The sequence below is a fragment of the Monodon monoceros genome, unplaced genomic scaffold (genome assembly GCF_005190385.1).
Source record: "Monodon monoceros isolate NGI ecotype Baffin Bay Population unplaced genomic scaffold, NGI_Narwhal_1 Super_Scaffold_11, whole genome shotgun sequence".
Classification (NCBI taxonomy): Eukaryota; Metazoa; Chordata; class Mammalia; order Artiodactyla; family Monodontidae; genus Monodon; species Monodon monoceros.
Genome location: NW_021703767.1, coordinates 59,327,445 through 59,339,570, shown reverse-complemented (window position 1 = coordinate 59,339,570; position 12,126 = coordinate 59,327,445). Strand labels below are relative to the sequence as shown.

The window sequence follows — 12,126 nt, the reverse complement described above, 5'->3', positions numbered from 1 at the left end:
GTGCTATACCTTTTTCTTTGCCTCTGGAGATTTGCTGTTCAATTCCTAGACCACCTCTTCCCTCTCCACCTCTCTTCGTCTGAGCCAGCAGTGAACATTTACTTCTCTGGATTCCTACAGCACCTATCTTCATTATCATTCCTAAGGCATTTATCCTACATTATCGCTCACGGTGGGTGACTTGTACGCTTTAGTGGATGATCAGATAGTACCCCCATCAGATGGTAAGCTTCTGAAGGGAGAGGAATAAAGGCCCATCTTTTAGAAATAATAGCATGTCTCACAGCAAACACACAGTGCTTCTCACAGTAGGTGCTCAATGAAGGTTTGTCAAATGAATGAAGAAAGAAATAAATATATGAGACATGGTATATTTAAATTCTTGCAACATAACTTCTCTTTTCACCCACAGTTACCTAAGTATTTTGATACTTGAGTGCCCCCTTACACACACCTCCTATATAAATATACATATCGAGGGCTCCCTCGGGCTATCTCCTCAGATGTGTGGGTCTGTGAGTGTGGCCTGCGCATCTGCATGCCCAGGGAGATGGAAAAACAAGCAGGCACTTCCCAACTGGGGCAGTCATTTGCAGCTCCTCCCATTATTACTGGCTGAATCTCCTTATTTAAAACAAACAGAGCTGGAAGCAGCAATTCAAGTGGTGGCTATTAGCAAGTTCAGTTAACAAAACAGACCTAGTCTTTAAACATATAAAATAGCAAACGTTGAAAGTCCACTCCTGACCTGTAGCATCTTTGCAGCCACAGCCTCCCCTACCATCTCCCTTTAGGACCCTTAGGGGTCATGTGTTCTTACCACATGGAGGCTATTTTCAGATTTTAATGCTGAGAGCACTTTCCTTAATCTCAAAGAGACTTTTCTCTCCTTTCTTTTCTTCCTGTCCCACAGGGCAACCACTCCCCGCAAAGGTAGTCCAGCTACCATTTTCCACCCAGTCTGTGTCTAGTTAAGGAAGTTTCTGAGGGTTACAGAGAAGGCAGTCCTGAAGTTCAGATCACAGGGATGAGAGGGCTACGGTAGAGCCAGCAAAGATGACCAAAGGAGGAAATTGGAACATGACCCAGCCCACATTAGGGAGAAGTGGTTCATTTCCTGTTTCTGATGTCCACTGAGTGGTCCTGTAACCTGAGCTGCTCAAGTGTGGGCCTATCCAGGCATAAGCCAAGGGAAGGAAGTATAGTTAAACTCCTTTAATCTGTGATGCTTGTGAATCATCACTGTGGTCATCATCATGGACACCAAGCCTCACTGTGCTGCAGATAGAAAAGGGATGGAAAACAGAAGAGAATTTATGGCGACCACAGGCCACAGCCTGGCAGTGTTTTTGTTTGGGTTTTTTAAATAAGATCTACCAGCTTATTTGTCGTCCTTTACCTCTTTCTCTTAAAAAGTGGAGTGCATTAAAATACTGGTTACATAAATATTCTGATGTTTTGATTATTTAATACCCACTTTATAGGTTTAGATAAAAGGAGATACTTTAGTTAAAACTATTTTGCATGGCGCCAGACATACAGAAATAGTCAACAAATGGCAACTATAATTATCAGTCCCTGAATTCTTATAACCAAAGATTTTATTATATTAACTTGAAATGACTACTGAATTCATTCTTGGCCTCTTAAAAAATAACATTACAAACTGTTGCAGTATGATCTCAACTATAAAATAAAATGAAATATAGAGAAAAGATCTGAAGGAACTATACTAAAAGACTTAACAGTGATTGACTCTGGGTGATAGAGTCATGGATAATTTTTCCTGCTTCTTTGCACTTTGCACTACTTTCCAGACTTTCTATGATGATCATTTATTACTGTGATTATGTGGGAAAATACCGACTAAAATTTTTTTTTTTAATGAGATTACATTGTTTAGTTAGTAAAGGTTGTTTTCAACCTAATTCATCTTTCAGAGGCTTTGCTATTTTTCACCTGTGTGACCTTGGGTAAGTTACTTAAGCTTTTAAATCTTAGTCTCCTCTCCTGTAAAATGAGGACAATAAGTATGTACTTCCTTCACAGGTCTGTGTGACAATTAAAAGAAAACAGGGAAATCACCTAGCACAGAGCCTGATGGATGCAGGTACTCAATAGTTAGTAATCTAAAACTCTGAAGTACCATCTCCGCTTTCTTAGAGTATAAGCATCTTTAGGAGCCAATCTGGATGAGTACTGAAAATAGAGTGACTCCATTTACTTATTGCCACTGTCAGAGTCTGCCCACTGCACAATTTCTTGCTTTTTTTTCAACTGTGCCTGAGGATTGCCTGACCCAAATTTCAGAAGATTAATGCAGTCCTAAGGGCAATTATTTGAGTGTAAATAATGGAATGATGTGGTTAAACAAAGGCACATGTGCTTTGGATTTGGAAAGACCAGAGTTTAAATTTTCCTAATTACTAACCGTGTGATCTCAGGCAAGGGACTTATGTTTTTGGAGACTTGATTTCCTCATATTTGGTAATCCTAGCTAACATCCATCGAGCCCTTATTACACGCCAAGCCCTGGGCTCAGCACTTTACATACATTATCTCATCTAATTAACACAGCATCTTGGTGACATGCAGTTATTATTCCCATTTTACAGATGAACAAGTGGTAAAGTAAGTTGCCTGAGGACATGCAGATGGTTGCTGGTAGAGTCTGGATTTTAATCCAGGCAGTCTGACACCAGAGCCCATGCTCTTACCCACTCTGCTGTAAAGGCTCCCATTCATAAAATGGGGATCCAAATCTGAGCTGATGGGTTTATTACAATGATTAAATGGAATAATATTTGTAAGGTATCTATGTATAGTAGGCTCTCAATAAATATCTAAGATTAGAGTAGACATGTTAACCTTAGGAGATATTTAGGAGTGCTATATACATAGAACCCCCAAGCACTGTATGTTGGGAAATGGTGTATCCACTGTATCACACCACTGACTTCTCCATGCGTGTTATTTGTTGTTATTTGGGCACATCTCTCCCACACTCCTTTTCTTGACACTTAGTAGAGCATCTCAAGGAAAAGGCAAAAAATTTTAAATATCCTTCAGATTTGCTACATGATATCTTTTCGACATTGCACTGATATTTGCTTATTATTCCAATCCTAACACTAACAATAATGGTTCTTACTTATGGAGGACTTGTCAGTTACCAGGCACTGGGCTAAGGGATTTACATAATTTCTCTCAGTGTATCCCAACAATAAACTTAGGAGTTAAGCATTATTAGTCCCATTTTTCAGATGAGGAAAGAGAGACACAGAAGAGTTAAGAAATTTGCCCAAGTTCACATGGGCAGTAAGTGGTGAAAGCAGGATGCAAACCCAGCTCTGTCTGATTTTGAAAACTCCGCATTTGATCATCTCATTACTCTAGTCCCCCCCACCTCCCTTATCTCCACTGTGTGTGTGTGTGTGTGTGTGTGTGTGTGTGTGTGTGTGTGTAACTATATGGCTGGAGAGTGGCATGAAAGGTCACCCTGGAATCAGACTACTCCAAGAACCTAGTGGGAATTGTGCTTTTCCTACTTTCCTTTGAGGCTGAGGAGGCAGAATTCACTATGATGAGGTCGAAATTGCCCAGTGGCCTAGCATCTTAGGGTTTGGGTCAGCACCTATCAAATCTACTACACACCACTGTGGTAGTCACTAGTACTATTTGCCAAATATTTCATTTTCCTCAATTCTGTCACAGAGGAAGATTAAACTTCTTGGATTCTTATGGTTGAATTGGGTATTGTGACTAGTTATATCGCCTTTGAATTTTGTGCAGAAGTGACATGTAACTCTTCCTGGCTGGGGCCTGGAGCCTGTTTCTGAGACTTTCCAGACCATTCTTTTATCTTTGGCACAATCACCAGTGACGCTCAAGATGGTAGCTGCTCCATCAGCTTGGGATTCTAAGTGACTACAAAAGCAAAGATCCCTGCTGACTTGTGATGCATACGTGACTTGAGTGAAAACTAAATCTTTGTTGTTTTAAGCCACTAAGATTTTGGAGTTGTTTGTTACTATAGCATAACCTAGTCTATCCTGACTGATACAACCACACAGCAAAGTGCAGATGATAAAAACAGTGCCTGGATGTCATTGTGGTTGTTGCCAACAGACTCTGCCCATGACTATCACCAGTGTGAGGAAAGAGAGGAAGACAGAGGGAGAGAGACAGAAAGAAAGTGGGCAGAGGGTGGAGAGAAAGAAAGGTGGGGGAGAGAGTGAGAGAGCAAGAGAGAGCACAGAACTTTTAGGAAGCTGTGCCTTTTACTTTGAAGAAACATCATCAAGGAACCATGAGGGCTGAGACTGACTTGCTCAGTATTTCCAGTGCTCACTAAGGTGACTGACACTAAATATTTGTCAAATTCATAATGTCTTGGATTACCATTTTATGAACAATAGAATCTGTAGGGATGCCCGTTCTTGGAACATTTCACTTGGTTTTGGAACTTACTTTAGCTAAAATTAATACAACTCTCCTTGTCAGCTTTTTAAATGAGGCTAGTTTACTTCCTAGCTTTTTCTCATTCACTAGTCCATAGTTTCTAGCCCTGGGGGTCTCATGATACCAGGGTAGGTACATTTTAAAAAATTTACCATATCCCTGTGCTTTAAAAAGGAGTGTCGAAGCTCACTCACATTCAAATAAGAGTTTTCACTCTTTAACCTCTTTAAAGTAAGTAAATATATTGGCCCAAACTTGAGCTTACTCCGAAGATCCCTGTTCCTTTCATGGAGGGGTGCCCCTCTATGTGTGGGGACAGGTGGGGATGACTCATCCCGTGAAGCAGCGCCTCAGCCTTCAGGCGGGGAGAACAGTCAGACTCAGGCAGGGAGGAAAGAGCTGGAGGGCAGGGAGAAGGAGGAAGAAGGGGAGCGCAGCTTCCAGTGCAGAAAACCAGCCTTGTGCTTGCAGGAAGGATTTCAAGGGTGGATGCCTCTCCAGGCAATTCCAAATGTTCCTTGTCCTTCTTGCCTGTTATTATCCCATAACTTATTCCAGGAACCACTTGCCAGAAAGCCAGCGTTCCTGCCTTCACTAGACTGTGAGTTCCTGGAGTGCACGCACCATGTCTTGTTCATCTTTTATGCATCCTACGCCCACACTCCGTGCCGTGAAGCTTGGAGGCTACTAGTAGATGTTTGCTAAGTGAGTGAGACTTCAGGAGCTGGGACCATCCTGAAAGCTACAACCAATAAACTGATCCAGAGAGAGGACAATTAAACTTCAGCCCCCTGTCCTGCTTGAGGGCCCAGGTCACACATACTTACTTGCAGCTGCTTTTTCATCTCTTATTTGATTCCTCTGCTGTACAAAAAGTTGCTGTTAAGGGACTCAGCCATCTCTCATCTCAATTCTTTCTGCGCTGTGTGGGAAGAATGCCTAGAGCCAGCTTCACTGAAGAGGTCAAGGCGAATGCCTAAGTCAGAGAAGGGATGGTAGAAGGACTACATGAACTCAGTGTCCATCTCTGGACACTGTGACTCAGGAGCTGTGACTCAGGAGCTGTAACTTGGGGAGAATTTGCTCCTACCAACAGATCACAGGACTAGAAGACACTGTAGGGCCTAGAGACCACAATAAGATGTGTTCTAAGACCTTGGAAATATAGTTCCCTGTAAGAGTGAAACTACTAAGATCCATACACAATGGATGTGTTTAGCCACCTGTGGAAGTAAATCACGATATCATCCCTAAATATGTGAGTCAAAAGCTTAGGAATACCTAAGATACCAATCAAGGTGAACTAGGAGAAAATTCAGGGAAGCAGGTAGTAGGACAGTACTCAGAACCCAACCAATTGAGTGCACGCTGTTTGAAGAACCCCTCTGAACAGAACACATCTCTCTGGGAAGTAGAGTGGGGAGAGGAAAACGATCAGCTTTAAGAGTCAAGGAAAAGCAAGTTTGCAGAGGCACTATCCTGGACAGAGGTTTTCCTGGCCCCTGACCTTGTGAGAGTGCCTAAAGCTTCTTCAAGGAGAGACGCTTCTGAAACTCAACTTACATCCTTCATTCTGAAGGAATGATCTGATCAGGCCAAAGGGAATAACTAGTACTCTTATCAGTTGTATTTATCAGGGTTAATTAACAAATTGGCAACATGTGTGTGCACGTGCGTGCGCGTGTGCGTGCATGCGTGTGTGTGTGTGTGTGTGTGTGTGTGTGTAATATCTGGATGCACACAGCCTTGGAGTTTCAGCTTTTGGGGGTGGGGAATGCTATTCTAGTGATGTCAGGAGAGTCAGGATTCAGAACGTGAAAGGATGGTGATGAGTCTCTGAGGTCAAGGCCATCTGTGGACCTTCTCTGCATCCCTATGTGTCGTAGGCTGAGCTGCCCATTTTCAGGTGCAGCAGAAGACACTTTTCAAAGACAATGGCCATCCCTTTGCTTCCTGGCATGACTGTACTTTTATCCAATGTTCTCAATTTTTTTTTTTTTTTTTTTGCGGTATGCAGGCCACTCACTGTTGTGGTCTCTCCCGTTGCGGAGCACAGCCTCCGGACGCGCAGGCTCAGCGGCCATGGCTCACGGGCCCAACCACTCCGCGGCATGTGGGATCTTCCCGGACCGGGGCACCAACCCGTGTTCCCTGTATCGGCAGGCGGACTCTCAACCACTGCGTCACCAGGGAAGCCCTCAAATTTTTTTTTTTTTTGGTACGCGGGCCTCTCACTGTTGTGGCCTCTCCCGTTGTGGAGCACAGGCTCCGGACGCTCAGGCTCAGCAGCCATGGCTCACGGGCGCAGCCGCTCCGCGGCATGTGGGATCTTCCCGGACCGGGGCACGAACCCGTGTCCCCTGCATCGGCAGGCGGACTCTCAACCACTGCGCCACCAGGGAAGCCCCCTCAAATTTTTTTGACTATGGCAAAAAGCCGCATGGCTCACTTACCTCATCATCTACCACATGAAGCTCCATCCTTCCCCACAAAAGACATACTTTAACCCTTTCAAGGCTCACAAGTCCCTTCCTGCCTGCTGTGAGCCTTAGACCACCCTTTGAGGGTCACTGTCTCAGACGCAAGCCACCTTCTATTGGAGTTTTATGGCAGAAGGGTATGTCCCTTTCTTGGTAGTCTGTTCGACTCTGCCAACATATACACTGTGCCCACCATGTGCCACTGGTGCAAAACACCTCTAATCCCTTCTAATAATAGATGCAACCAAAGCAGGAAGTAACTTTGTATGTGGGGGCAGGGAGGTCAACTATAGGGCTCGCAGGTCTGCAGAGGCTAAGTCCTCACCTAGGAAGAGAGTTGAGTGGGAAGGTGAGACTTGTGATATGAAGAGGCCTGGAGGTTTCTGGAAAATTTACACTCACACCACTGAGAGTGGGAGGAGAGCTCTTAGGGAGCAACAGGGCCACCAGAAGTTCTTTTTCCACAAAGAGCTTCAAAATAGTTTTACAACTGCAACAGCTTCCTTTGTTTTGCTCACAAGCCTGGCTAAGAGTCTTGACTGCTTCTGTGATAGTGGAGAAGAGAGGTCTGAAGGGGCCAGACTCAACCTATGAGCAGACCCTCCATGGAGAGTTGGAGAGGAGTGCTGCATGGAGGCTCTTTGGCCCCCAAAGTTCCCTGTTCTGGGGATATACCTGAAATTGTCCAATTATCAAGAAGTCAAACCTGGACTGGAAACTATTGATGAAGTGGGGAAATGGGTTTGCTCCGAGAGATGCTACTCAGGGGAAACATCAAAGTGTAGGGCAAAGATCAAGGACATCTTGATGGAATGATAAGGGCCACCTAATTCACAGGTAAAAACAAACCACTAGTAGGGAGAGGAGCACAGAAAAGGAAAATGGCTGAACCCACGAGAAACATCTCCATGGTTTTTCCTATAATCAGTTGTGGCCACAGGTATCATATTTTAAAAAAAGAAACCACGTCTGTCACCTACTGGTCATAACTCAACAATAATTTTTAACCTCACATCCCTCACCTATTCCTTGTGGAAAAATAACTGAACACAATAAGCTAAATTCCTTGCTTGCAGAATTCTTTTCATTTTTATACTAGGCTTTCAGGCAAAAATATTTGCCCCAAAGTTATTTAGCAAATATCTTAGTTGAAGACCCCACAAAAGACTGCTCCAGCTGCTTTTTAAAGACAATGCCTATAAGCTGAAATGCTACTTATCCATACCAATGTATGCAAACTTAGACTTGCCTTCAGAAAGATGCAACTTATGATAGCACGGGGCAGCAGAAGGTCAAATGAAGAAAAACATATGAGTACAAAACAAAACAAAAACAAGTGATTATTTAATTTTGTGGGTCATCCTAACAATATAATCTCCCAGATACTTTCAGCAGCTGACAAAGACAGAGTGTGGCGTTTAGATTAGCATGGAGAGGGGTAGCATCATGTCCTTATTTCCCCAACCAGGAAAGATACTCGTTGTTGTGTGGCATCCTAATTGCCCGTCCTCTTTCTGGGACTTACCTGTGGAAGGGTGATAGCACTCTGCTCATTCTCACCACCATCCATTCAAAGTCAAGGATCATGTCTGGTGAGGAAGCTGGCCCAGGTGACTGCAGCAGGATGCTGTAGACATAATAGGCAGCCATAAGAAACACGACTTCAGCTTTCCCACTTATAAAATGGGACTATGCATAATCCCAACCTACTTCACTAGAAAGGTGTCGGAATATTTTTTAAAATGCCTAGCTAGAGGTTCTGTGGAAAGGCACAAAGTATTGTAACCGCCATAATGTGTTAAGAAACGTAAATTACTTCAGGACCCTAAAAGGTTTCATGCAGAAGTCCATGCAACAGTTTCATTTTGAACCTCATCAAAGTGCTCCTTGGTTTTTAAGTGTAAAAAGGATCTTAATTTTATAAAATTAAACTACAAGTGCTCCTACAACCTGGTCTAAAAGGTAGAGTTAAAATGAGGTTCTTATATCAGCTATCACCTAACTCCTCAGGTGCCGTGTCTTTGCCTCTTTGTCTTCCCCTTTCCTTCTGGAAACCTGTAATCCCACAGTGTGTGTGTGTGTGTGTGTGTGTGTGTGTGTGTGTGTGTGTGTGTGCGTGCACGCGCGCGCACGCGTGTGCGCACGTGCACTGGGGGAGCTGGTGGGCTCAGGTCTCAGGGAGAACACAGAAGCTGTGCCTGGATTGCCAAATAAGGCTTTGATTTCCTTTGTTCCTACTGCTGGAGCCTCCTTGGCAGATTAAGTCTGAGGCTTCTCCCAGGTTTTGTTGGTCCGTGAATGGAACCTCTTCAGTGCTCACTGGAGTGCAATACCATTGATACTTCTTCTGCCTGCTTCCCTTCCTCTCCCAGCCCAGCTGAGCTGATGGATTAATCCTGCTGTTTACTTGGAAGGCTCACAGGCAGAAATGCAAGCTGAGGTAGAAGACAAAGACCAGGGCTGGAAGGGACCATGGAGACCTTCTTTCTAGAGTCTAAACTCCTCGCTTTGCTTAATTGGGCTTGATTGAGGCCCAGGGCAGACCAGTTAGGGGCCTGCCCCAAGTTCCACAGCAGCGGGTTAGGTAGAGTCTTAACTTCCAAGGCTTTCCAGCCTTCTCACCACAGGCACTTGTCAGAGGGAAGCCTGAAAGAGCTCTGCTGCTCTCGCTATAGAACAATACACTGGATCCACACACAGAACAATAGCACCCTACCTACACACATCCTTCACATTCTTACAGCAATTGAGGGATCTGGTGACTAAAATCATGAATCTTTGTTGGGAGAAATGAAGGGGGTCTAGAGTACTGTCTAATAAGAGTCAGAAAGCTGCCTTGTTTGCTAGTGATTTGTCTGTAATTTTTGTTTTCCTGCCATATCCCTCAGTCTCACATACACGCCCCACATCCTTGAGTCTGGAGATTATCTATCCCTGGAGTCCTTCTCAGAGACTGGCTTCTGACAATTTTCCTCTTTAGAAACAATACTTTACAGCATTATTACTTCCTGACACATTATATGTTTATTTGTTTGACTGTCTCCTGTCACTAAAACGTAAGCAATCCTTAGGGCAAGGACTTTGTTTTGTTCACAGATGTATCTCTCTCCAGCACCTGTAATGCTGTCTACATCATATTAAGCACTCAAAAAAATTTTTGTGGAATGAATGAATAAAGGAATAAATGAAAACTACCTTCCTATGCACAACACTGGAGAGGAAAAACAAAGTGTCCCCTTGGCTAGTAGGGGAGGGAACAGACTTGCACCTTCTTTCTTTCTTTTTTTTTTTTTTTATAGATTTACTTATTTAATTTATTTATTTTTGGCTGCGTCGAGTCTTCGTTGCTGCGTGCAGGCTTTCTCTAGTTGCGGCGAGTGGGGGCTACTCTTTGTTGCGGTGCGCGGGCTTCTCATTGTGGTGGCTTCTCTTGTGGAGTATGGGCTCTAGGTGCACGGGCTTCAGTATCTGTGGCTCACGGGCTCTGTAGTTGTGGCTCGCGGGTTCTAGAGCACAGGCTCAGTAGTTGTGGTGCACGGGCTTAGTTGCTCCGTGGCATGTGGGATCTTCCCGGACCAGGGCTTGAACCAGGGTCCCCTACATTGGCAGGCGGATTCTTAACCACTGCGCCACCAGGGAAGCCCGCACCTTTCTTCTTGGCTCTCAGTCCCTCCCCAAATCCCCTTCCCCACCCCATGCCCCCAGAACTCCAAACACTGTCCCCTGGCTTCCTTTCCTTCTCAAAATAACCTGGTTCTGTTCCTTCAAAACCGAATATAAATAACTGATAGCCATTTAAAAGTAACACCTTCCAGGGGACATTTTAGGAAAACTCTAAATCTTAAGCCAAAAGGATGAGTCCCTAATGGTGGAATTATAGGTATTGGCCAACAGATGGGAGATGAGGTAAGAGGTAATGGCCTTCATACAGCCTGTTATAATCCAGCATGTTCACAGCCTTGGGATGCTACTGGCCACTAAAATAGCATTCCTGAGAACCTTTGCCATTGATCGTGGAATGGTGGCCAGAGAGCAGCCAAATCTCATCAGTAAACAGACAGTGTCTGAAAGGATTTGAGAAAAATGGGTCATTTGTATGGTGAGGTTCCCAGTGTAAATGAGCAAAACCTTTAAAAGTACAATTTGGCAATACATAGTGAGAGTCAACAAATATTTAAACCATTTAATCCAGACATCTTACTCCTGTGAATTTTTTCTTAAAAAAAAAAAAAGACCAGGAATAAGAGAAAAACTTTATGTACAAAGAGTACATTGCCATGTTATTTCTAGTAGTTAAAATTTGGAAAGAACCTTAAATGATGAATAGTAATGAGAAAAAAACCCACAATGTAAACTACACAATGAGAGATCTGAGTTACAGTGCACCTGATCTATTTCCTAGATCTTGGGTAAATTACTTCACATCTCCAAGCTTCAGTTTCCTCGTCTGTACAATTCCTTCTCTGTAATAACAGTGCCTAATTCATGGAGCTGTGAGGATTCAATGAGATCACTGCAGATAAAATACTTAGCACAAGCACAGAGTTATCACTTTATTATTATCATTATTATTTCAATAGGTGGCATTATATCTTTGTGGAATGAATTAGTGAACCAAAATACCTAAATCTCCCAACATTCCATATAAATGAATATTGTAGGAATCATATTGAAGCCTGAGGCTCCATTATGAGTATACATCTTCTTACCGGTATGAGTTTGGGATTTGTTGATTCTAAACAGGCAGGACTTCAGGGTATCTTTGCTCAGAGGTTGCCTCACATTTTCACCCCCAATTAACCAAAAATAACTTGGCTTTGAAGAACAGGGCAGATCATCCCTTTTAAATGTTTTGCCTGGGTACATTCTGTGGAGGGAGGAGAATTGTTGGCGGAATGGGGAAAGAAAGAGGTGAAAGGGGTCCAATTAAGGAGATAGTTTCCTTTCTGGCTTTTCAGCCGTTCCTGAGCTTGTTTTTAATCATGGATCCCCTCACAGAGCTTTTACCCCGTCCCCTTCTCCCCTTGTCTTGACCCCCAACTCAATGCTCAAATCTGATGTTATTACTGGCTTGTACAGATCTGGAATCCTTCAAAGAGCAGGGGATGCCTAACTGGGGAGACTCTGAGAGCCATCATTAATAACTGCTCTGGTCTTGGACCTTGAAAAATAATAATAATAAACG

General features: G+C 43.6%; 1 protein-coding gene across 5 annotated transcripts in view; it reads right to left on the bottom strand.

Moving 5' to 3' along the window:
• BOC (BOC cell adhesion associated, oncogene regulated) overlaps positions 1-12,126 on the bottom strand; it is a 244,718-nt gene that overhangs the window by 181,748 nt on the left and 50,844 nt on the right. For all 5 annotated transcript variants that reach the window (XM_029215119.1, XM_029215124.1, XM_029215125.1 and 2 more), the window contains one exon: positions 8,467-8,568. The gene's annotated coding sequence lies outside the window, so the exon portion shown is untranslated. The remainder of the gene's footprint in view (positions 1-8,466; positions 8,569-12,126) is intronic.